The 27,526-nt window shown below is 36.9% G+C and overlaps 1 long non-coding RNA gene across 1 annotated transcript in view; it reads right to left on the bottom strand.

Annotated features, from left to right (window-relative positions):
* Positions 1-2,254: 2,254 nt before the first annotated feature.
* LOC131465240 (uncharacterized) overlaps positions 2,255-27,526 on the bottom strand; it is a 52,190-nt gene continuing 26,918 nt past the window's right edge. The window contains exon 3 of the long non-coding RNA XR_009241297.1: positions 2,255-2,723. This is a non-coding gene — a long non-coding RNA (uncharacterized LOC131465240). The remainder of the gene's footprint in view (positions 2,724-27,526) is intronic.

The raw sequence follows: 27,526 nt of genomic DNA, 5'->3' as shown, positions 1-27,526 counted from the left end.
TAACATGGACATGTAGAATAAATTGTGTCCTTTTTCATGATCCACATAATATCAGGTTGGGAAGGTAAAGGACAGTTGTCCTATGAGCTCACAGCTTTCTAACAGTTGACCTAGCTGTGGGCTATTATGTTTAATAACAGACACACAAACACAGATGCACGCATACATAAACTGAATTTCCCTCCCACTTTGAATAAATCAACACACGAAGCATATAATTCTCCATGTAGGGCCATTTAATGGGGCATTATGGCCCATTTTAAAATCTCATTAGCAGGGCAGCTGCACTTTGTACCCCATGCTGATGACTGAGGCTCTCTTTTTGTTTTGTTTTGTTTTTTTTTGTGAGGGTGCCCCAAGCAGAAATCTTCTGCGTCTACCACCTTCCCCACTATACAGCACTATATAAATACTGGCACACTCAGCAACAAACTGCATATGGAACAACATGTATGTGCAAACACACATGGTCTGGTCACGCTGCATCGTCTGATTTGTTCCCAAATTCACACATGATGGTTCGTAATAAGTGTGAATAGCAAAATACATGTGAGCAGTGAGCAATGCCTGTATTTATTATACAACAGAATGTACACAGAACAAAAACCCCTTTACTGATTTCAGTGAGATCAGACTCAGCTGACTAACAAATCCATGTAGCATAAGTGCCATGGGTAAAAACTGTAAATCTGTTGTTGTTATTGTTGTTGTGCAGGACCTGTACCTTATGTCTATCAATTCCATTCACATTGTTCTAATTTAAGCCTCAGTTGTTCCATCTGTAAGAATTCCCTACGCAGCGCTTGCCAGCGTCTTACCAGCTGTCTGTGACATTTTATTAAATAAGGTATATACATATTCAAATAAAGTTACACGCACATCATTTGTAAGACAACATACTTTGCTATTATGTTGATATAAAGACAATTGCAGGATACTAAATGTCCTTTCCTTCAAGATTTGTTATTATATTTGCTTTGTTTAGAAATTTAGATTTCAAGATTCAAGGTTCAGGATTACTTTATGTGTCCCAGATGAAAGATCAAGAAATCATATGCATATAATGTATATAAATAAATATGTACTTTTATAAAAGCTGATAGATAAGCAGTAGCTTCTTCATACTTTCTTTTAAACGCAGGTTTCTTCTGCACTTAAACTTTTTGTTTAATTTTTATTTTAAATCTTATTATTTATGCACATTTTTATTGTTTATTTTAGGGGAGAGGGAGATTGGTGAAGTAAGAATATCATTGAATGGTCTGAACTGTTTTGTTTTTTTTACTGTCCATGTGACAACAAACTTCCCGTCCTGTATCTTATTAAACAATGATTTATGTTGCTTTTGTTTCTGCGAAACACATTTGTCCACCAGAGACAGCTATACCCTTTAACCATGACTGCAACTACTGCCCTGTTGTTAAATGTCACCTTATCACCACTTTCAAGCTGGATACAATGACAATTTTCTTTTTATGCCAGAACTCGATAAGAAAAGAAGGTGTGTGAAAATAATAACAAAACATCTCGTCCAAGAGCATTCGGTCAATTCACTTCAGCTTGCATTCGCACGGTGGGAGCTTTGTATAGCCACAAACAAACTGTGGAAGTGCACTGTGGAAGCGTGGTTAAACATGGTAGGTGGTTGCCACACACCTCTGGGCATATTTTTGGCACCCTGTCTGTACAATATGCAATGAAGGGTGAGGTGCCAGAGTAAGGAGGAAAGAAAACAAGGGGAAGAAAATCCTTCACTGCTGAAATAATTCACTGAAGAGCAGAATTTAGCAGGGACTATTTATAAACTGGGGAAACTTCATAGCCTGTACTTTAAGACAAGGTCATGCGAGGCAAGATGGAGAGGTGCCATGAATGAGGCTCTGGCAGATGTGCAGCTGTCGTTTTTGTCTTTTTCTCCTTTTGTTTCCTTTCCTCTATTCCTCCAGATTGTTTCTGCTGGTGTCTTTCTAAACTTTAAGTGACAAATCAATTCAAATGGCACTGTTAATGGAAGCAGGACTGCACAAGCGTGTACTTTTTGGAAAAAATGGATGTACAAATGGGAGGTGCGCTGTTTGCTCAGAGTCGGCGTTGCTTTAGTGGTTACTCCTGTGGCAAGAGCATAGGACTCAAAGCAAATAATGGTTAAAGCCATTACCAGAGAGGAGACCTACAATGTGTTTTTTTGCACATGCAACAAGACAGCACATATTATACACAAGTTGAAAATAAACTAGTTTGTACCACTGAACAAGGGGGGGGGGAAAACGTGTGGTGTGGGCTGTCAAAGTATAAAATTAGCCTGTTCCTCATGTGCCACTAGAAAATTGAACTTGATTTTTAAATACTCAAAAAAAAATCTACTTAAATGACAATTCACTTTCAAAGTGAAAACGGAAAAATGCAATATCAAGGTTTAAAAGAAAAAAATACTTATATTTCTTTAACCTTGATGTTGCACTTTTCCCTTTTCACTGCCAAACACTCCCCACAAACCACTCGGAATGCATCTCCTTCCCACAGTAATTTGCTGCATGTCCTTGCCATGTTGAAGGCAAAGAGAGAGCCAGGGGAACATCAGATATCCGGGTGCATCCTCCCTACACCAGATCCAGCCAGATCCACTGATAGACGCGAGGCTGACGGCGACAGTACGGTTCAGACAGGATATTAAAATGGACGTTTCTCTCTTCCACATGCCACAGTCAGGGCCCACTTGTCTTCTGTATAGAAAGACACAGAAGAAAGATAAAGATGTGAGCGGAGCTGACAGGCTGCTGGAGCCACAGTCTATTTTTCTCTTTGCATTTCGAGCTGGTTTCAGATGTGATCCTGAGAGGATGATTGTGATCGGGGGGTTTTTGGTGTGAGGTGTAAGGTTTGATAAAGATCTCTATGTCTGAGGTAAGAGGAAACTATGCCAAGGAACAATATTTGTCTTGTTCTAATTTAACCTTTATTTGCTCGCATTGCCCTACTGCGATAAAACATCTTTTTATTCCAGGAGACAGGGTCAGGAGAGCCACAATATCATAAATGTATGCATGTAGGGAAACAAGACATTATGAAAAAGCAAATTAATGAAAAAGGAAGATTTCCTAGAGGGCAAGGTTTAAAGGTGGGATTTAGTTTGGAAACGACATCTGATACTTTTCAGCTTAGGTGAGATCCATATACTTAGGGCTGGAGTTACCAAGGCCTTTGTGCCAGTATTTTAGGTAAAGAAATGTGCTGTAAGTGTCAAAAAGGCACGTTATGAGCATTTTTGTGTTTCCACAACTCGTCACCAGAATCATACAGTATGTTGTCATTCAACCTGTTATGCAAATTCGCAGTATGTGTAAATTATGCCACATAAGAAATGTTGTTATTACATGTGTGAAATGTCAAAATGTAACATTTATCAACAGAATATAAAAATACAACATTTCACTTCGTTTTCTGAAGAATAGAATAGAACAAATATTGTGAGAGAACTGATTTGATTAGTACAGTTTGATTTAAATATTATTTAGAGCATCGGTATATGAGGACATTTCAAGGGGTTGTTGTGGAGAAGAGTTGACTGCATCACAGGTTTACAGCCCAGTCAATGTAACGACTAGACTGATGAGAGCAGACTGGATGCTACAGTTACTCAGTATCATCTTCTGAAGTACAAAGTAGGATAAGGACGCAGTGTTTGCATGCATGTGTGCGCATACTCGTGCATTCATGCGCTTAATACTTGTGTGTATGTATGCCTGTGGATGGGCATTCCATATGTGTGAGCATGTGAGCATGTGTGCATGCATGCATGTGCATTACAACACACATGACCTACTCTACCTACATCCCATGCATGGCACTCTCTCTCTCTGCCAGGGTTACTTCCTGGGACACCATTAGCTTTGAAAGGACATCAAGTCACAGTGTGAACAATTGTTTAACCAGAATCGTTTGAACTTTTTGCAGCTGAGTGTCTCTCACCTGCATCACCACCACACCTTCACCTATATACAAAATACAAAAACTGTCCCTGTGAACGAGACTGTTAACATAAACGCCACTCATCACTCAAACCACAGCTCTATTCCAACATGACCTCATTAGCATGTAAAAGTGGATCCATATGTTCTCGTCATGCCCGCACATGTGAACTGACACATAATTTACATAGTAAACAGCAGTCGAGCGTGAATAAAACATATGAACCGTAATGAGACGAGTAGCATCCAGCAACATATGTCCCGATCGGTTGGGGACTCATCCCTCTCCGTCTCTCCTCACAGACGACCTCATGCAATGCCTCCAGAGCAAGAGTTAATGTGCTGTATTTTGTTTTCTGTATGATAAAATATTCTTAAACTATTTAGCTGTCCTTCCTCAGTTCCTTAGCATTCTCTTTCTCTAAAATGTATTTCATGGCACTTTAAAGGTGGTGATACCGTTTATCAGGGATCGTTTTAGCTCGCTGTCAACAGATAATATATGGTATTACTATGTTGGATATGACACTGACTACAAAATAGGGCCACGTTGTATTTGTATGAATAGCATGAGGTAATGGCAGAGCACAGTTGTACCCGACATCTTCCTCTCTTTTTACTTGCACTCAAATATCACAGACAGTAGGTGGATTAATGGCTCTGTGATACACTGTAACTTAAAAAACGACTTGGGTAAGACAACGTTTGCTGTAAGCCCTGATTATTCCAATGAGTGAGTGTAAAAAAAATTGGATCATTATGGAGTAGTTTTTATAATGAGGCTGACAGAGAACATTAGACAAAAAAGTAGACGTGATGCTTTGTTAGGGTATTTAACGATTCCACTCATTTTAGAGTCATATATAAAAGGTCAGCAGAACATTTAAAGGGCAATTCAGAATAAGGCGATGAACAGAAAAAAGAGGAGAGAAAAGAGTGGCTCGTAAAAAAAAATGGGGAAGGGGGTAACGTGTTTTTTTTGTCCACGTTAAAGGTTATGGCACAACTGACAGACAGCATACAGCATCTCAGGTAAAGTAATCGACACTCTCAAGGTGTTGTGTGAATAGCAAGAGGAATGTGAAGCCAACAACAAGGAAAGAAAGAAGGGGGCGGTTTACGGATGGAGTGATATTTGTTTTCTGCTGAAAATGATGACACCTTTGATGTGTGCTAGCATTCTTTCAGTGGCCTGCTGCGGTTGCATTGGACAACTTTTACAAGAAAGTCAGACATTGAACTCTGATCTTTGATAACTTTTAAAAACAAAAACACAATTTATTCATAGAGCATACTATGAATAAAGGGGGGGTGGGGGGGGGGGACACTATTCCTCTATACTCTTAGGCAAGTGAACTGACATACTCCTTTACGCCTGATTCCACAACCTAGCACGTTGTTGTTGTTGGAATATGATGGTCCTTATTTTATATATTTAAATGTATAGGCAAGACTAGAGTACAAAGCGAGTCTATCCAGTTTTGGCAGGCCAGCGCATAAAATCCTGCCGATCTTTCCGTCCAGAGAAGAGCTGGACACGTTCCCACAGTTACGGTAGACCGAGGCTGTGATGACTTCACACTAAGGCAACCTAATTGGGGGAACTGTCATGACATTACAGCTAAACCTCCGTTTTAATAAATCTTTGACTGTGTGAATTATGGTCTCATGGAAAATGCATGTTAGGATGTTTTATAAACTATATACATTTTGATTAATGGTGTCATTGGTGGTGGGTCTGTGGACAGGGAAGTAGTGGATCTATGAATGGATAATCACATCTGCATTCCTGGGCCCTGCCACCTAATACTCATGACAGGGTCCAAGGTAAACACAGCTGTGAAATGTCCTGAGTGACTGCACAAATAATAAATCTGTATGAGTGTAGTGGGCGGCTGCCGGGCTGCGTCTCCTTCAACCTCTCATTCTTCCCCACAGGGACAGCGGCAGCACTCACTATCAGCAGCAGAAAGCAGCAACTGTGTACGAATGAAAGCTGGCAGCAAATCAAGATGGATGACACAAAGAATGACAACAAGCATGCTTTGGAGGTATTGTAGATTTGGATTTGTCCATCCATCCACATTTTCTTCTTAGTCTAGACATGCTGCTTCGTCTGCAGCACCGTGCTGCTTTTAAGTTTGGGAAACATTATGACAGATAATGCATTCATGTGAGGAGAATTACTGCTGCAAACCTCCTGCCTCACGTGGTTGGATGGTGGATGTAAGAAATGCAGAGCCACATTGACATCAAATCTTACCTCCTCCCATGACAGATGTGTTTCACACTTGATCTCTCAAACTAAATGTGATCGCTTTCACAATGACTCAAATTAAACAACAACCGAAATACAGTTAAAAGTGCAACTAAGATTTAAGATATATTTGATGATGGGATATAAATGTCATTTTTGACAATTTTGTCAAAATAATCTGTTTTCAGAACTCAAGCCAAAGAAGAAAAAAAAAATCCTCCTGTCATTCTCAATGTAACTCATTTTTACAGTTTACAGAATTAAAGATTAGAGTTAGGAGCTACTGTTTTGACAGCTTGACTCCTCTGAAATGGGGAAACTTAGAAAGTTTGCAGTTCTTTTTAAATGAATCTTTACATTAACACCTGCATTCTGCGCTCCCAGGTCAAATGACTATTATTCCACTGTAACCCCAGCCACAGTAATATATCATTTGCAAAATGAGTCTTATTTGGAAATTAAAGTAAGATAAAAAAAAAAGTTCTTCAACTCTTTCTAGAATTGTCTCTTGTTGGTGGCAAATACACAAATATATATATTGTGACGGCCCAGAGCCTGTTACTTGTATACTGATGCTCTACTCCTTTACCTGCAGGTTTCAGGCTGAGCTGATTGAGTAACTGGGAGCACCTGGCCAGGCCTTCCAGCCTATTTAACCCCGCCTCCCCCAGAGACCAGCGTGCAATCCAGGATGATTTTTTTGTTTAGTTGTTCCTTTGTTAGACACTGACAACATGCATCACACATGCTTCAACACATTCATACACCACTGATTCTAACTTAAACACCTCATTGTTTCTATGTTTGCAAATTTAATTAACAAATGTTACTTTTGTCGTCCAAAATTTGACAAAAAAGTTATACTGTAGTATGTCGTCCAAAATTTGACAGAAATGTCATAGTATAGCATGGCATCCAGAATGCCACCACAATGTGTTATGTATTTGTCAACGATGGGATTTGAACCAGCATCCACCAAGGGAGGCTGGAACCAAAAAGGTAGCATGAAAGAATATCTGCAATGTCTAAAGTCACCCAAAAATGTCATAGCATAGTATGTTGTCCAAAATGACTCCAAATCGTGGTACTTTACTATATAATGACTTTTTTGAACGATTTCGGACAACATGCTATATTATGACATTTTTGACCGATTTTGAACGACATACTATACTATGACATTTTTGACCGATTTTGAACGACATACTATACTATGACTTTTTTGACTGATTTTGGACGACATGCTATACTATGACTTTTTTAATTGATTTTGGACGACATGCTATACTATGACATTTTGGACCGATTTTGGACGACATACTATACTATGACTTTTTTGACTGATTTTGGACGACATACTATACTATGACTTTTTTGACTGATTTCAGACGACATGCTATACTATGATTTTTTTGACCGATTTTGGACGACATACTTTTTACTATGACTTTTTTGACTGATTTTGGACGACATACTATACTATGACTTTTTTGACTGATTTTAGACGACATGCTATACTATGATTTTTTTGACCGATTTTGGACGACATGCTACACTATGACTTTTTTGACTGATTTTGGACGACATACTTTACTATGACTTTTTTGACTGATTTTAGACGACATACTATAGTATGACTTATTTGACTGATTTCACAGGAGAGAGTATAATCTGCCAGTGTTGGTAAGATCCTAGTTGGCCTAGTGGTCTATGTTAACATTTTGGATACAAGCATGCACAGGCCACACTGGTTTGAATCCCACCAGTCTCAGAAATTAAGAAGTTTTTAGGTGACATTGGACGACATACTATACTATGACTTTTTTAAATGATTTTGGACGACATGCTATACTATGACTTTTTTAATTGATTTTGGACGACATGCTATACTATGACTTTTTTAATTGATTTTGGAGGACATGCTATACTATGACATTTTTGACCAATTTTGGACGACATACTATACTATGACTTTTTTGGGTGATTTTGGACGACATGTTATGCTATGAAATTTTGGACCGACTTTGGACGACATGCTATACTATGACTTTTTTGAACGATTTTTGTCGACATACTATACTATGACTTTTTTGGGTGATTTTGCACGAGAAAGTAAACTCTGCCAGTGTTGGTAAGATCCTAGTTGACCTAGTGGTCTATTTTTTTTGACTGATTTTGAACGACATACTATACTATGACATTTTTGACTGATTTTAGATGACATGCTATACTATGACTTTATTGACCGATTTTGGACGACATACTATACTATGACTTTTTTGACCGATTTTGGACGACATACTATACTATGACTTTTTTGACCGATTTTGGACGACATACTATACTATGACTTTTTTGACTTATTTTGGACGACATACTATACTATGACTTTTTTGACTGATTTTGGACGACATGCTATACTATGACTTTTTTGACTGATTTTGGACGACATGCTATACTATGACTTTTTTGACTGATTTTGGACGACATGCTATACTATGACATTTTTGACTGATTTTGGACGACATGCTATACTATGACTTTTTTGGGTGATTTTGGACAACATGCTATACTATGACTTTTTTGATTGATTTTGAACGACATACTATACTATGACATTTTTGACTGATTTTGGACGACATGCTATACTATGACTTTTTTGACTGATTTTGGACGACATGCTATACTATGACATTTTTGACTGATGTTGGACGACATGCTATACTATGACATTTTTGACTGATGTTGGACGACATGCTATACTATGACATTTTTGGGTGATTTTGGACGACATGCTATGCTATGACATTTTTGACCGATTTTGGACGACATGCTATACTATGACATTTTTGACTGATTTTGGACGACATGCTATACTATGACTTTTTTGACCGATTTTGGACGACATACTATACTATGACTTTTTTGGGTGATTTTGCACGACATACTATAATATGACTTATTTGACTGATTTTGCACGAGAAAGTAAACTCTGCCAGTGTTGGTAAGATCCTAGTTGACCTAGTGGTCTATTTTTTTTGACTGATTTTGGACGACATACTATACTATGACATTTTTGACTGATTTTAGACGACATACTATACTATGACATTTTTGAATGATTTTAGACGACATGCTATACTATGACTTTTTTAATTGATTTTGGAGGACATGCTATACTATGACATTTTTGACCAATTTTGGACGACATACTATACTATGACTTTTTTGGGTGATTTTGGACGACATACTATACTATGACATTTTTTAAATGATTTTGGACGACATGCTATACTATGACTTTTTTAATTGATTTTGGAGGACATGCTATACTATGACATTTTTGACCAATTTTGGACGACATACTATACTATGACTTTTTTGGGTGATTTTGGACGACATACTATACTATGACTTTTTTGGGTGATTTTGGACGACATGTTATGCTATGACATTTTGGACCGACTTTGGACGACATGCTATACTATGACTTTTTTGAACGATTTTTGTCGACATACTATACTATGACTTTTTTGGGTGATTTTGCACGAGAAAGTAAACTCTGCCAGTGTTGGTAAGATCCTAGTTGACCTAGTGGTCTATTTTTTTTGACTGATTTTGAACGACATACTATACTATGACATTTTTGACTGATTTTAGATGACATGCTATACTATGACTTTATTGACCGATTTTGGACGACATACTATACTATGACTTTTTTGACCGATTTTGGACGACATACTATACTATGACTTTTTTGACCTATTTTGGACGACATACTATACTATGACTTTTTTGACCGATTTTGACTGATTTTGGATGACATACTATACTATGACTTTTTTGACTTATTTTGGACGACATACTATACTATGACTTTTTTGACTGATTTGGACGACATGCTATACTATGACTTTTTTGACTGATTTTGGACAACATGCTATACTATGACTTTTTTGACCGATTTTGGACGACATACTATACTATGACTTTTTTGACCGATTTTGGACGACATACTATACTATGACTTTTTTGACCGATTTTGACTGATTTTGGATGACATACTATACTATGACTTTTTTGACTTATTTTGGACGACATACTATACGATGACTTTTTTGACCGATTTTGACTGATTTTGGATGACATACTATACTATGACTTTTTTGACTTATTTTGGACGACATACTATACTATGACTTTTTTGACTGATTTTGGACGACATGCTATACTATGACTTTTTTGACTGATTTTGGACGACATGCTATACTATGACTTTTTTGACTGATTTTGGACGACATGCTATACTATGACATTTTTGACTGATTTTGGACGACATGCTATACTATGACTTTTTTGGGTGATTTTGGACAACATGCTATACTATGACTTTTTTGATTGATTTTGAACGACATACTATACTATGACATTTTTGACTGATTTTGGACGACATGCTATACTATGACTTTTTTGACTGATTTTGGACGACATGCTATACTATGACATTTTTGACTGATGTTGGACGACATGCTATACTATGACATTTTTGACTGATGTTGGACGACATGCTATACTATGACATTTTTGGGTGATTTTGGACGACATGCTATGCTATGACATTTTTGACCGATTTTGGACGACATGCTATACTATGACATTTTTGACTGATTTTGGACGACATGCTATACTATGACTTTTTTGACCGATTTTGGACGACATACTATACTATGACTTTTTTGGGTGATTTTGCACGACATACTATAATATGACTTATTTGACTGATTTTGCACGAGAAAGTAAACTCTGCCAGTGTTGGTAAGATCCTAGTTGACCTAGTGGTCTATTTTTTTTGACTGATTTTGGACGACATACTATACTATGACATTTTTGACTGATTTTAGACGACATACTATACTATGACATTTTTGAATGATTTTAGACGACATGCTATACTATGACTTTTTTGACCGATTTTGGACGACATACTATACTATGACTTTTTTGACCGATTTTGACTGATTTTGGATGACATACTATGCTACGACTTTTTTGACTTATTTTGGACGACATACTATACTATTACTTTTTTGACTGATTTTGGACGACATGCTATACTATGACTTTTTTGACTGATTTTGGACGACATGCTATACTATGACATTTTGGACCGATTTTGGACGACATGCTATACTATGACATTTTTGACCGATTTTGGACGACATACTATACTATGACTTTTTTGACTGATTTTGGACGACATGCTATACTATGACTTTTTTAATTGATTTTGGACGACATGCTATACTATGACATTTTGGACCGATTTTGGACGACATGCTATACTATGACATTTTTGACCGATTTTGGACGACATACTATACTATGACTTTTTTGACTGATTTTGGATGACATGCTATACTATGACTTTTTTGACTGATTTTAGACGACATGCTATACTATGATTTTTTTGACCGATTTTGGACGACATACTATACTATGACTTTTTTGACTGATTTTGGATGACATGCTATACTATGACTTTTTTGACTGATTTTAGACGACATGCTATACTATGATTTTTTTGACCGATTTTGGACGACATTCTATACTATGACTTTTTTGACTGATTTTAGACGACATGCTATACTATGATTTTTTTGACCGATTTTGGACGACATACTATACTATGACTTTTTTGACTTATTTTGGACGACATACTATACTATGACTTTTTTGACTGATTTTGGAAGACATGCTATACTATGACTTTTTTGACTGATTTTGGACGACATGCTATACTATGACTTTTTTGACTGATTTTGGACGACATGCTATACTATGACATTTTTGACTGATTTTGGACGACATGCTATACTATGACTTTTTTGGGTGATTTTGGACAACATGCTATACTATGACTTTTTTGACTTATTTTGGATGACATACTATACTATGACTTTTTTGACTGATTTTGGACGACATGCTATACTATGACATTTTTGACTGATGTTGGACGACATGCTATACTATGATACTTTGACCGATTTTGGAGGACATACTATACTTTGACATTTTTGGGTGATTTTGGACGACATGCTATACTATGATATTTTTGACTGATTTTGGACGACATGCTATACTATGACATTTTTGGGTGATTTTGCACGACATACTATAATATGACTTATTTGACTGATTTTGCACGAGAAAGTAAACTCTGCCAGTGTTGGTGATCCTAGTTGACCTAGTGGTCTATTTTTTTTGACTGATTTTGGACGACATACTATACTATGACATTTTTGACTGATTTTAGACGACATACTATACTATGACATTTTTGAATGATTTTAGACGACATGCTATACTATGACTTTTTTGACCGATTTTGGACGACATACTATACTATGACTTTTTTGACCGATTTTGACTGATTTTGGATGACATACTATGCTACGACTTTTTTGACTTATTTTGGACGACATACTATACTATTACTTTTTTGACTGATTTTGGACGACATTCTATACTATGACTTTTTTGACTGATTTTAGACGACATGCTATACTATGATTTTTTTGACCGATTTTGGACGACATACTATACTATGACTTTTTTGACTTATTTTGGACGACATACTATACTATGACTTTTTTGACTGATTTTGGAAGACATGCTATACTATGACTTTTTTGACTGATTTTGGACGACATGCTATACTATGACTTTTTTGACTGATTTTGGACGACATGCTTTACTATGACATTTTTGACTGATTTTGGACGACATGCTATACTATGACTTTTTTGGGTGATTTTGGACAACATGCTATACTATGACTTTTTTGACTTATTTTGGATGACATGCTATACTATGATACTTTGACCGATTTTGGAGGACATACTATACTTTGACATTTTTGGGTGATTTTGGACGACATGCTATGCTATGACATTTTTGACCGATTTTGGACGACATGCTATACTATGATATTTTTGACTGATTTTGGACGACATGCTATACTATGACTTTTTTGACCGATTTTGGACGACATACTATACTATGACTTTTTTGGTAGATTTTGCACGACATACTATAGTATGACTTATTTGACTGATTTTGCACGAGAAAGTAAACTCTGCCAGTGTTGGTAAGATCCTAGTTGACCTAGTGGTCTATTTTTTTTGACTGATTTTGGACGACATACTATACTATGACATTTTTGACTGATTTTAGACGACATACTATACTATGACATTTTTGAATGATTTTAGACGACATGCTGTACTATGACTTTTTTGACCGATTTTGGACGACATACTATACTATGACTTTTTAGACCGATTTTGACTGATTTTGGACGACATACTATACTATTACTTTTTTGACTGATTTTGGACGACATGCTATACTATGACATTTTTAACTGATTTTGGACGACATGCTATACTATGACTTTTTTGACTGATTTTGGACGACATACTATACTATGATTTTTTTGACTGATTTTAGACGACATGCTATAATATGATTTTTATGACCGATTTTGGATGACATGCTATACTATGAGTTTTTTGACTGATTTTGGACGACATACTTTACTATGACTTTTTTGACTGATTTTGGACGACATACTATACTATGACTTTTTTGACTGATTTTAGACGACATGCTATACCATGATTTTTTTGACCGATTTTGGACGACATGCTATACTATGACTTTTTTGACTGATTTTGGACGACATACTTTACTATGAATTTTTTGACTGATTTTAGACGACATACTATAGTATGACTTATTTGACTGATTTCACAGGAGAGAGTACAATCTGCCAGTGTTGGAAGATCCTAGTTGGCCTAGTGGTCTATGTTAACATTTTGGATACAAGCATGCCCAGGCCACACTGGTTTGAATCCCGCCAGTCTCAGAAATTAAGAAGTTTTTAGGTGACATTGGACGACATACTATACTATGACTTTTTTAATTGATTTTGGAGGACATGCTATACTATGACATTTTTGACTGATTTTGGACGACATGCTATACTATGACATTTTTGACTGATTTTGGACGACATGCTATACTATGACTTTTTTGACCGATTTTGGGGGACATACTATACTATGACTTTTTTGGGTGATTTTGCACGAGAAAGTAAACTCTGCCAGTGTTGGTAAGATCCTAGTTGACCTAGTGGTCTATTTTTTTTGACTGATTTTGGACGACATACTATACTATGACATTTTTGACTGATTTTAGACGACATACTATACTATGACATTTTTGAATGATTTTAGATGACATGCTATACTATGACTTTTTTGACCGATTTTGGACGACATACTATACTATGACTTTTTTGACCGATTTTGGACGACATACTATACTATGACTTTTTTGACCGATTTTGACTGATTTTGGATGACATACTATACTATGACTTTTTTGACTTATTTTGGACGACATACTATACTATGACATTTTTGACTGATTTTGGACGACATACTATACTATGACTTTTTTGGGTGATTTTGGACGACATACTATACTATGACTTTTTTGGGTGATTTTGGACGACATGCTATACTATGACATTTTGGACTGATTTTGGACGACATACTATACTATGACTTTTTTGGGCGATTTTGGACGACATACTATGACATTTTTGACCGATTTTGGACGACATGCTATACTATGACATTTTTGAACGATTTTGGACGACATACTATATTATGACATTTTTGACTGATTTTGGACGACATACTATACTATGACATTTTTGAACAATTTTGGACGACATACTATACTATGACATTTTTGACTGATTTTGGACGAAATACTATACTATGACTTTTTTGACTGATTTTGGACGACATACTATACTATGACTTTTTTGACTGATTTTAGACGACATGCTATACTATGATTTTTTTGACCGATTTTGGACGACATGCTATACTATGACTTTTTTGACTGATTTTGGACGACATACTTTACTATGCCTTTTTGACTGATTTTAGACGACATACTATACTATGACTTATTTGACTGATTTCACAGGAGAGAGTATAATCTGCCAGTGTTGGTAAGATCCTAGTTGGCCTAGTGGTCTATGTTAACATTTTGGATACAAGCATGCCCAGGCCACACTGGTTTGAATCCCGCCAGTCTCAGAAATTAAGAAGTTTTTAGGTGACATTGGACGACATACTATATACTATGACTTTTTTAAATGATTTTGGACGACATACTATTCAATGACATTTTTGACTGATTTTAGACGACATGCTATACTATGACTTTTTTGACTGATTTTGGACGACATGCTATACTATGACATTTTTGACCAATTTTGGACGACATACTATACTATGACTTTTTTGACTGATTTTGGACGACATGCTATACTATGACATTTTTGACTGATTTTGGACGACATGCTATACTATGATACTTTGACTGATTTTGGACGACATACTATAGTATGACTTATTTGACTGATTTCACAGGAGAGAGTATAATCTGCCAGTGTTGGTAAGATCCTAGTTGGCCTAGTGGTCTATGTTAACATTTTGGATACAAGCATGCCCAGGCCACACTGGTTTGAATCCCGCCAGTCTCAGAAATTAAGAAGTTTTTAGGTGACATTGGACGACATACTATACTATGACTTTTTTAAATGATTTTGGACGACATGCTATACTATGACATTTTTGACCAATTTTGGACGACATACTATACTATGACTTTTTTGGGTGATTTTGGACGACATACTATACTATGACATTTTTGACTGATTTTAGACGACATGCTATACTATGACTTTTTTGACTGATTTTGGACAACATGCTATACTATGACATTTTGGACCGATTTTGGACGACATACATACATATACAGAAATAGTATAGCATGTCGTCCAATGTCACCTAAAAATGTCTTAATTTCTGAGACTGGCGGAATTCGAACGAGTGTTGCCTGGGCAGGCTTGTATCCTAAATGTTAACATAGACCACTAGGCCAACTAGGATCTTTAATGTTTGCAGAGTTTACTTTCTCGTGCAAAATCAGTCAAAAAAGTCATAGTAGAGCATGTCGTCCAAAATCGGTCAAAAAAGTCATAGTATAGCATGTCGTCCAAAATCGGTCAAAAAAGTCATAGTATAGCATGTCGTCTAAAATCATTCAAAAATGTCATAGGTTAGTATGTCGTCCAAAATCTGTCAAAAAAGTCATAGTATAGTATGTCGTCCAAAATCGGTCAAAAATGTCATAGTATAGTATGTCGTCCAAAATCGGTCAAAAAAGTCATAGTATAGCATGTCGTCCAAAATCGGTCAAAAAAGTCATAGTATAGTATGTCGTCCAAAATCGGTCAAAAATGTCATAGGTTAGTATGTCGTCCAAAATCTGTCAAAAAAGTCATAGGTTAGTATGTCGTCCAAAATCACTCAAAAAAGTCATAGTATAGTATGTCGTCCAAAATCACTCAAAAAAGTCATAGTATAGTATGTCGTCCAAAATCGGTCAAAAATGTCATAGTATAGTATGTCGTCCAAATTGGTCAAAAGTATCATAGTATAGCATGTCGTCCAAAATCGGTCAAAAAAGTCATAGTATAGCATGTCGTCCAAAATCCGTCAAAAATGTCATAGTATAGCATGTCATCTAAAATCATTCAAAAATGTCATAGTATAGTATGTCGTCCAAAATCAGTCAAAAAAGTCATAGTATAGCATGTCGTCCAAAATCCGTCAAAAAAGTCATAGTATAGTATGTCGTCCAAAATCGGTCAAAAGTATCATAGTATAGCATGTCGTCCAAAATCAGTCAAAAAAGTCATAGTATAGCATGTCGTCCAAAATCGGTCAAAAAAGTCATAGCATAGCATGTCATCCAAAATCAGTCAAAAATGTCATAGGTTAGTATGTCATCTAAAATCATTCAAAAAAGTCATAGGTTAGTATGTCGTCCAAAATCACCCAAAAATGTCATAGGTTAGTATGTCGTCCAAAATCAGTCAAAAAAGTCATAGTATAGTATGTCGTCCAAAATCGGTCAAAAGTATCATAGTATAGCATGTCGTCCAAAATCAGTCAAAAAAGTCATAGTATAGCATGTCGTCCAAAATCGGTCAAAAAAGTCATAGCATAGCATGTCATCCAAAATCAGTCAAAAATGTCATAGGTTAGTATGTCGTCCAAAATCAGTCAAAAAAGTCATAGGTTAGTATGTCGTCCAAAATCACCCAAAAATGTCATAGGTTAGTATGTCGTCCAAAATCAGTCAAAAAAGTCATAGGTTAGTATGTCGTCCAAAATCACCCAAAAAAGTCATAGTATAGCATGTCGTCCAAAATCGGTCAAAAAAGTCATAGTATAGTATGTCGTCCAGAAATCCGTCAAAAAAGTCATAGTATAGCATGTCGTCCAAAATCGGTCAAAAAAGTCATAGTATAGCATGTCGTCCAAAATCCGTCAAAAATGTCATAGTATAGTATGGCGTCCAAAATTGGTCAAAAAAGTCATAGTATAGCATGTCGTCCAAAATCGGTCAAAAAAGTCATAGTATAGCATGTCATCCAAAATCAGTCAAAAATGTCATAGTATAGCATGTCGTCCAAAATCGGTCAAAAAAGTCATAGTATAGCATGTCGTCCAAAATCGGTCAAAAAAGTCATAGTATAGCATGTCGTCAAAAATCCGTCAAAAAAGTCATAGTATAGTATGTCGTCCAAAATCGGTCAAAAAAGTCATAGTATAGTATGTCGTCCAAAATCGGTCAAAAATGTCATAGGTTAGTATGTCGTCCAAAATCTGTCAAAAAAGTCATAGGTTAGTATGTCGTCCAAAATCACCCAAAAAAGTCATAGTATAGTACGTCGTCCAAAATCGGTCAAAAAAGTCATAGTATAGTATGTCGTCCAAAATCGGTCAAAAATGTCATAGTATAGTATGTCGTCCAAAATCGGTCAAAAAAGTCATAGTATAGCATGTCGTCCAAAATCAGTCAAAAAAGTCATAGGTTAGTATGTCGTCCAAAATCTGTCAAAAAAGTCATAGGTTAGTATGTCGTCCAAAATCACCCAAAAAAGTCATAGTATAGCATGTCGTCCAAAATCGGTCAAAAAAGTCATAGTATAGTATGTCGTCCAAAATCGGTCAAAAATGTCATCGTTTAGTATGTCGTCCAAAATCGGTCAAAAAAGTCATAGTATAGTATGTCGTCCAAAATCGGTCAAAAAAGTCATAGTATAGTATGTCGTCCAAAATCGGTCAAAAAAGTCATAGTATAGTATGTCGTCCTAAATCCGTCAAAAATGTCATAGTATAGCATGTCATCTAAAATCATTCAAAAATGTCATAGTATAGTATGTCGTCCAAAATCAGTCAAAAAAGTCATAGTATAGCATGTCGTCCAAAATCGGTCAAAAAAGTCATAGTATAGTATGTCGTCCAAAATCGGTCAAAAGTATCATAGTATAGCATGTCGTCCAAAATCAGTCAAAAAAGTCATAGTATAGCATGTCGTCCAAAATCGGTCAAAAAAGTCATAGCATAGCATGTCATCCAAAATCAGTCAAAAATGTCATAGGTTAGTATGTCGTCCAAAATCAGTCAAAAAAGTCATAGGTTAGTATGTCGTCCAAAATCACCCAAAAATGTCATAGGTTAGTATGTCGTCCAAAATCAGTCAAAAAAGTCATAGTATAGTATGTCGTCCAAAATCGGTCAAAAGTATCATAGTATAGCATGTCGTCCAAAATCAGTCAAAAAAGTCATAGTATAGCATGTCGTCCAAAATCGGTCAAAAAAGTCATAGCATAGCATGTCATCCAAAATCAGTCAAAAATGTCATAGGTTAGTATGTCGTCCAAAATCAGTCAAAAAAGTCATAGGTTAGTATGTCGTCCAAAATCACCCAAAAATGTCATAGGTTAGTATGTCGTCCAAAATCAGTCAAAAAAGTCATAGGTTAGTATGTCGTCCAAAATCACCCAAAAAAGTCATAGTATAGCATGTCGTCCAAAATCGGTCAAAAAAGTCATAGTATAGTATGTCGTCCAGAAATCCGTCAAAAAAGTCATAGTATAGTATGTCGTCCAAAATCGGTCAAAAAAGTCATAGTATAGTATGTCGTCCAAAATCGGTCAAAAATGTCATAGGTTAGTATGTCGTCCAAAATCTGTCAAAAAAGTCATAGGTTAGTATGTCGTCCAAAATCGGTCAAAAAAGTCATAGTATAGTATGTCGTCCAAAATCGGTCAAAAAAGTCATAGTATAGTATGTCGTCCAAAATCGGTCAAAAATGTCATAGTATAGTATGTCGTCCAAAATCGGTCAAAAAAGTCATAGTATAGCATGTCGTCCAAAATCGGTCAAAAAAGTCATAGTTTAGTATGTCGTCCAAAATCAGTCAAAAAAGTCATAGTATAGTATGTCGTCCAAAATCGGTCAAAAAAGTCATAGTATAGTATGTCGTCCAAAATCCGTCAAAAATGTCATAGTATAGCATGTCGTCCAAAATCGGTCAAAAAAGTCATAGTATAGCATGTCGTCCAAAATCCGTCAAAAATGTCATAGTATAGTATGGCGTCCAAAATTGGTCAAAAAAGTCATAGTATAGCATGTCGTCCAAAATCGGTCAAAAAAGTCATAGTATAGCATGTTGTCCAAAATCCGTCAAAAATGTCATAGTATAGCATGTCGTCCAAAATCGGTCAAAAAAGTCATAGTATAGTATGTCGTCCAAAATCGGTCAAAAGTATCATAGTATAGCATGTCGTCCAAAATCAGTCAAAAAAGTCATAGTATAGCATGTCGTCCAAAATCGGTCAAAAAAGTCATAGTATAGCATGTCGTCCAAAATCAGTCAAAAATGTCATAGGTTAGTATGTCGTCCAAAATCCGTCAAAAAAGTCATAGGTTAGTATGTCGTCCAAAATCGGTCAAAAATGTCATAGTATAGTATGTCGTCCAAAATTAGTCAAAAGTATCATAGTAAAGCATGTCGTCCAAAATCAGTCAAAAAAGTCATAGTATAGCATGTCGTCCAAAATCAGTCAAAAAGTCATAGTATAGCATGTCGTCCAAAATCAGTCAAAAATGTCATAGTATAGCATGTCGTCCAAAATCAGTCAAAAATGTCATAGTATAGCATGTCGTCCAAAATCAGTCAAAAATGTCATACTATGACTTTTTTGGGGACTTTTTTGGGTGTAATATGTATCAAAACATTGAGTTGTGTGAGAAAAGTCCCAAGACTTAGGACCAGTTAAAGTTTCAATTACGTTTCTACGTTAAAGTATGACGACACTGTGATGCTCCAAAGTGTCCTTCGTTTTGATCCTTCCTTCGACCGTTTTCCATTCATTTGTGTGTGGAAATTATTTGCAGTATTTTGCGATTTTTGTCGCCACTGTTAATCGAAACACACAAGTCTCGATGTTCTCACTAGTATTCCTTGCAGCAGGCACTAATAATGTCGCTAAGTATATTGTACAAGCAAGTTCTTGCATAACCCATTCTGACAATTCTTTCTGACCAAAGTGTGGAAAGCTCCCAGAGGGGGTTCAAAGCAGGTGTAGGAACATTGACTTTGTCATTGCTTTTACATGTGCTCTGCTTGTCAAGAGGTGTTGAATACTTTCCTTGTCCCTGGCAGTGAAAGCAGCAGAGGACGCAAGGGGAGATTTTCTCTTTTCTCTATTCTTTTTCTTTCTTTTTTTTGTTTCAACTCAGACATCACAGATACCTGCAGGACACATCAGTGCTGTCCATGTCAGTCGGAGGCAAACCGCGTTTGACAGGCCTACAGGAGATTCGGTTTGACCACGTTCTAGGGTGATTATGCAACATTTTATTTCTGAAATATGCACATATATTCGCACGCCGTAAGATAGTTCGACCTACATCAGTATCCACAAAACTTTCTGACAATAACAAGTAGAAAGTACCAACATTTAAACACAAAGCACTGGTGACTTCTTAAACCAGGACGTACCACTCAAGTATCTTGAGCAGTCAGTTTCCCATTATTTCATTTATTTTAACATTTTATCACTTTCTCAAATTGTTTGAAACACAGCAGAAGAGTTTGTCAATTATTTTCTTTAATGTAAGGATAAGTTAAAGATGAGATAAGACGTGAGAAAAGTGAAATTGTTACGAGTGTACCAACATGAATGCCAGCAAAGTACAAATTAAACTACTCTCACTCATTATGTCTTGTGGGTTTTACACTTGAGAAGTCCGCCTGCTCTTAAGGAGATTAAATTACTTAAGAAAGAGTGACACGCAGTGCTTGTGAGTGCTGGCTGAGTATTAACCAAATAAATCTTAAAAAAATGAAAGGTCACTGAAGCCGATTTCCATCTAACAGACAGGAAACTATTTTGTTAGTTACGATCATTCAACCTTTGATTTTGCCTTTAAATGCACTTTCATATTTGGTTATGATGAGTCGTATGCGTGCGTGTGTGGGGGGGGACCGTTGTGTTGATTTAGTCACATCCAGCAGGGCTGCTGTGGGCGCAAAACAGCCTCCAGTATTAGCATGTATAAACAGGCTTAGAAATGGAGCACTATTTGGCTGTTCACTTTCATCCTCTTAATCGTAAACGAGGCGGAACAGGCACTGACACCCTCAAAAATAAATGTAGACCCACACGTGCAAATTCAGCGTGATGTGGGGAACCAAGGAGAGTTGTTAGAGTTAAGGTCAATCCTGTTTAGATTGCACTGGTTGTCGGGGTGGCGTTGTGCTTCTTTTTTTCTTTTCACAAATTTGCTGAGTTTTTCCGCGAGGTTAATCGTGTATTCATGTATTAGGAGATCTGATGTTTGCTTGTGTTGTTGGGCTGCATTTTATGTTGAGGTGTGTGTTTGGAGTGGGGGGGGGGTCTTGGTGCAGAGGATTCAGCACGGTGGTATTCACACAAATAGAGTTACACAATAGGCTCATGTAACGCATTTTATGGAGAAACCGTGTTAGGTAAAAAGCATTGTTCCTGTCCTACACATTGTCCCCCATGTTTTAATTTTTTGACAGCTGGACCAGGTGTCAGTTAACCCTTCATTAACCTTATCAAAATTGTTATCACATTATCATATTTTTCCTCAGTAGGTCACGCAGGCATTAAACTAGACAAACGCACAAACCTTAAACCCTAATTTCATATGCGTCTGAATTGAGGTCACAGCACATCCAGAGCCACTGGGTCTCCCACTGCTAACCGAATAAGTCAGATTACAACCACTGGCAGCTGTTTGCAAGGGAAAAACTTGTACATGCTGACTTTGTGACACCTACACCTCACAAATGTCACCAAGTTGAAGTAAATGGTAAATAAAAAAATTTTTTAAGCAGATCCCAGAGTTGAGGGTAAAGTCTGTAAATATAATGTAAATTATAACAAAAATAAACAATTCATGTTCTGCTGAATAATGATAAGGCAATGCAGCTCTAATATTATTGTTTTAAAGCATTGTGGGAAAGGTGCTGCTTTAAATGGCAGCTTTAAATTCTCACCTTAAAGTCACAATAGTTTGACAATATTGAGAAAAATGTGTGACAGAGGAGTTACAGTAAGTGCCACTGACAAAAAGAGCCTTGACTTCTCCTGCAAAGGAATAAAAGAAAAAAACAGTGAATTTCATTTAGAATTACCCTCAAATGCGAGATTATACTGACTGTACAATACAAATGTGGCATTTACGTTTGAGACAAAGAAAAATGTCAAGTAAGTCATTTGACAGATGTGTCTATTGGCTCAGGTGTCTCGGTGTGACTTATGCTGCACAAAAGGATAATAGTAATTGCCAAAATGGTTGAAAGGTTATGTATGAGATCTAATTTCATGGAGCGCTATCATGAGTGCACTGGAGACAATGCAGCGTGTCACCGTGATGTGTCCCGTCCTGGCTTTGTAGTGCTTTGCTAAAACAAAGACAGGATTAAACGCATGGATTCAAATGGTAAACTACAGTCAAATACATTTGTTTGTCCAACACAGCATAGTCTCACCGCACCCTGGGGCGACCTGCTTCAAGTTATTTATGATGTCGAAATTAATCTCACTTAGCCCGATGAGGCTCTCGAAGAGGGGCCCTATTTCTGAGACGGTTGCAGAGTGAGGGATGAGAGGAGAGAGGGGACGGCGCAGAGCGACCAAAGACTTATTCAAATCCTCCCCATAGATTAGCAATCGCAGCTTGACAAGCCACCCGCAAGTTATTATTTATTTCATTTTTGGAAAATTGAAGCTGTCTCTCACTAACATGTCAGAGACAGGGGAGGTAATCCGTTTGGAATTTGCGAGTGATAAGACAGGAGACAAACTCGCCACTGAGTATGGAGGATGTAAAATATTTAAATGAGGTCTGTGGGATTTTACGGAGCAGCTGTATGTTTAGTTGCTGCTCGCTGGCATTGTTTGCCCGTGATGGATGGAGCATTTTACTGCAGGGGCCCATTAGAAGAACAAATATTATGATTTATGATTACACATGATCTTTAATTGAGGAATTGTATGACTGTACAGTGTGGTATAGTGCTCGGAAATGTGCATGTCCAGTTTTTCTTTTTAATTAAATGAGTCTAATGAAGATGTAAATCACTGTGAAGTGCTCATGAAAAACACAACAATCCAAAATAACGTATTAAACCTCTCTGCAGCCTTTTCGCTCCTGACTTAATCTCAAGACTTCATCTAGTCAGATAATCTTTCTGTTGAAACAAACTGAATGTAACACGGACTGTCCGGGGGAATGAACACAGCTCCTTTGTTGCAGCTTCCTCACTGAGACAGTGTTTTAAACAAATAAACAAAGTGTGCAAGTGACTACCAGTCACCACTGGCACCGCTTTCCGCAAATGCTGACTTTAATGCAACTAATGACTTCATCTGCTCATACGGCGCAGAAGAAAAGTCACAGCAAGTAGCAATCGCAATCATAATATACACGTTAATGTAAAATAAGAGTGTACATAAAACATGTTTTGTTGAACTTATTTTTTAAACGGACGTAGAATTACAAGTAAATATTGTTTCCACATGCCACATATAAAAAAATATTTTTAAATTTGCTTTTTGGCCAAGTCTGTTCATTATGAATATACAGATATCACATTTATTCTCTTACACATGTGTACGTGGATAATCACACAGATGAATTAGATTAGATAAGTAATACCAGTGACAGTTTGACACTAAATCAGTCCTTGTCCTTTATGTAGAAAAGGTCAAGGTAAGCTGACTTTGTTTATACAGCCCCACTCACAATAATAGGGTTTCAATAAAGCAGAGACCCTCGTGGAATAACGCTGGCATCAGCTCAGTGCCATTTATAAATATTTGACAACAGATGAGCGGACTCCATGGGACGCCACTCCGAGCAGCACAGAGTCAAAGTCTGCTAATAAAGCAAAGGCCATGAGCGGGCCCTGTGTTGACGAAATCCAAACTCGATATCCAGTCGCTGAGATAGTTGTGAAAACACGCACATTCCTGCTGAGAAACACGCACCATGAAAATGTGAAGAGAGCAGCCGAGAGAGTGAGAGACAGTCATTACAATCAATAATAGCGTGAATGAAAAAGCCATTAGGCGCTTTATGACCAGCTGTGATTTCAGCAATATTATTATGTGCCCCTCATTTTTCCTCATTTCTTCATATTGCCTCTGCTTCACTTAAGACAAATAAAGTATAAATCTCGTGGTCACACTGTGGACGGTCACAGAATCTGTGTGTGTGTGTGTGTGTGTGTGTATCAATCTTCTTCTCAGGCAGCTGTGACCTTCCAGGTCTGAATGAGAAACAGGTGGTGGGGTCGAGCAACGCTCTCTCGGCTCAAAGGAAAACACCAGAACAGCGTAACAGCTTACATGATGCTAATAATGCACAAAGCATATTGCCTGATGATGTGATTTAGACGGCGTTGTGTGTATTAATTGTTTCATTCACTGTGTTACACGTGAGCTAAATAGTAGCACACCTACTGCCTGGTCTTCTCTGCCCCAAATGACACTGCAAATATTTATAACAATGGATAAATAGCATAGCATCGCATCATTTTTGTCTGTCTACTGTCTACAATTGTCAGAAAGGTGAGGGCAAGACAATTTTATGTGCATATAGACAATAAAGTATTTGCTTATCTTAACTGTTAAAATAGCTGATAGTTATATAACACCATACTAGATTCTCATTTTCTAAACGCAAGCCCTATCTTTTCACAGTTTGCAAAGAAAAAGAATATAAATCTGTTATAACACTACAATGTAATATTGTTATATGGATTTGCGTGTAAAATATAGCATAGTGCAGTTCTCTTCGACTTGATTTTCCCCCCTTTCATTCATCCTCCTGCCTCTTTTATATTCCCCAGCTTCTTATCAGCCTCTTCATCTGTGATTACTCTTCCTTTGTTCTCGCTCACTCCTCTCCTCTTCCTTCCTTCCATTCTTCCATCCCCCTCTCTTTCTGTCCATCTGTATATGTTGCTCACTCTGTGTTGGCACGTGCATCGCTGTTCCCCTGTTGGTTCTTGGCCAACTCCCCCACTCTGTTCTCGCTCTGGTTCATCCACCCCCACCTTCCTCCTCCCCGTCCTCTCCTTCTTTTCCCGTTTTGCATGTGTACCAGGGTCCGGGGGGCTCAGCACTGTGTACAGCCCAGTGGCCTAAAAGTGAATACTTACATAATTGCCAAGTGTCTCCAATCATTAGGGGCAGCCCTTAAAAAAGACATGCTTCGCGGACAGCTGCGTCCCCTCGCCTTTGCCAGCCTTTCAGATCGCATTTGCTTTAACAGGCTCATCCACATTATATTTAACCCCAGAGTGCTCCAGTGCACAGTGGATGATGGGGGGGGAAATAGATAAAGGTTACACTATTAATGTGGAGGCGACGTGAGGTATGGTTGACCACAGAATATAAACTTTCCCCCAGAGGTAATATATGTTAAGACTGATTGTGTTTATATCCAATATTACTCCAAGTGATACTGCATATTTTGTGACCTGACTTGATAAACATTAGGTCACTCGCATCCAGTATCACATGAGTGTCTAGTCATGAGCGCAGTCCCACAACATTTCAATCTCCATTAAAAGCAACAGCCAAAATAATTGATTTTAAACGGTTATGATTCTGGGGTTTTCTATATACATAAAGTGACAGACCTTAAACCTCGGAACAAAGAGAATTTAGGCTGTATTTTTCCATTATATATAGAGAACTGCACTGTTGTGTGATGAGTGATCTAAATGTCATGACCGAAATAAACATATAAATAAAAATATATAGAGGCTATAAGAATATATGTATTTATGGAGTATAGAGTGTCTGATATCCTTTTTTCAGCACAACCGATAGGCAATTTGAAGATATGTATACATATATACATATATATGTATATTTATATTTTATATATATATATATATATATATATATAAATAGAAATATATATATACATACAGTACATATATACAGTATATTCATTTTCACCAACTATATAAACATACCTGAGCAAAGGTTTTTTTTTTTTTTCGGAAATACGTCACAGTTCAAAGTTCGCTTGGCTTGAACAAACATAAAATTGTAAGTGCATTTTGAGACTTCGGCACAACTATAGCTACTCCCGGATTTAAAAAAATAAATAAATATGCAATTTAAAATGAATCAAAACTGACTCAACAACATAAAAAGGCGAAAAAAAAAATTTTTTTACAGCCTGAAGATGTGACCTATAAACACACAACCCCAGGAGTTGTGTGTTATCCCCACGGCAATTCACCAAGGGTGCGCCTGTGGCATAGATCTGTGCCGCGTGAGCACAAAGAGTTAAGCTTTCATGTACATTGTCATTATTTTTTCAGTACAACAGCTAAAGCTCCCAGTCCCTGAGAAAAAATACCCTCCATTTAATCCACAGATATAATGTCAAAAATATGAGTTGAGGCGTACTCAGAAGAGACATTTTGTTTACTGACAATTCTCTGCCAGATCCTACTGAGAGACAAACATACATTTTGATTTCTGTGCATTCGAAGAGGCCTCCCACAGTATGGTTAGTGACAGCTGGGTCATGTCCCCTTATATTGGGAACACAGCTGCCTTGCAGACATGAACTCATGTACGCACACACACAACACACACACGCTTGCACAGCTATTCTTTTTAGGACATTGCATTGACTGCTATTCATTTGGAAAGTCTGAACAAAGTGTTGTCCTTAACCCCAACAATTCACATTTTAGCCCTATAAATTTAACCAGTTCCTCAGACAATAGG

Source organism: Solea solea, chromosome 9 (assembly GCF_958295425.1).
Source record: "Solea solea chromosome 9, fSolSol10.1, whole genome shotgun sequence".
Taxonomy (NCBI): domain Eukaryota; kingdom Metazoa; phylum Chordata; class Actinopteri; order Pleuronectiformes; family Soleidae; genus Solea; species Solea solea.
The sequence above is the reverse complement of the archived record's forward strand: the minus strand, read 5'-3'. Positions and strand labels throughout refer to the sequence as shown.